The sequence below is a fragment of the Etheostoma spectabile genome, unplaced genomic scaffold (genome assembly GCF_008692095.1).
Source record: "Etheostoma spectabile isolate EspeVRDwgs_2016 unplaced genomic scaffold, UIUC_Espe_1.0 scaffold342, whole genome shotgun sequence".
NCBI classification, from domain to species: Eukaryota; Metazoa; Chordata; class Actinopteri; order Perciformes; family Percidae; genus Etheostoma; species Etheostoma spectabile.
In genome coordinates, this window is record NW_022605589.1 from 103,847 (window position 1) to 104,127 (window position 281).

Sequence of the window (281 nt, forward strand, 5' to 3'; positions counted from 1 at the left end):
TTCAAATCCATTCTCATTGGGCCGTTGTTGGCATGGCAACATGCGGCGCATCTTTGCTGTCCAATGAGGACCTGGCTTCTGCACCTTTGGGTTGCAGACCAAAAGGGTCTCTCAAGTAAATGTGAAACTCTAACATCAATAAAGTTTAATCAGCATTGTATCTTCTTAGCCTAGACCCCAGGGGGCTGGAGACAGTAGGCCACCTTTTCTTGCATAGCAGGAAACCTCTTTCCATAATGTTAAATGCCAGACTTGACCAGATCAATTCTTTACAGTCAGAG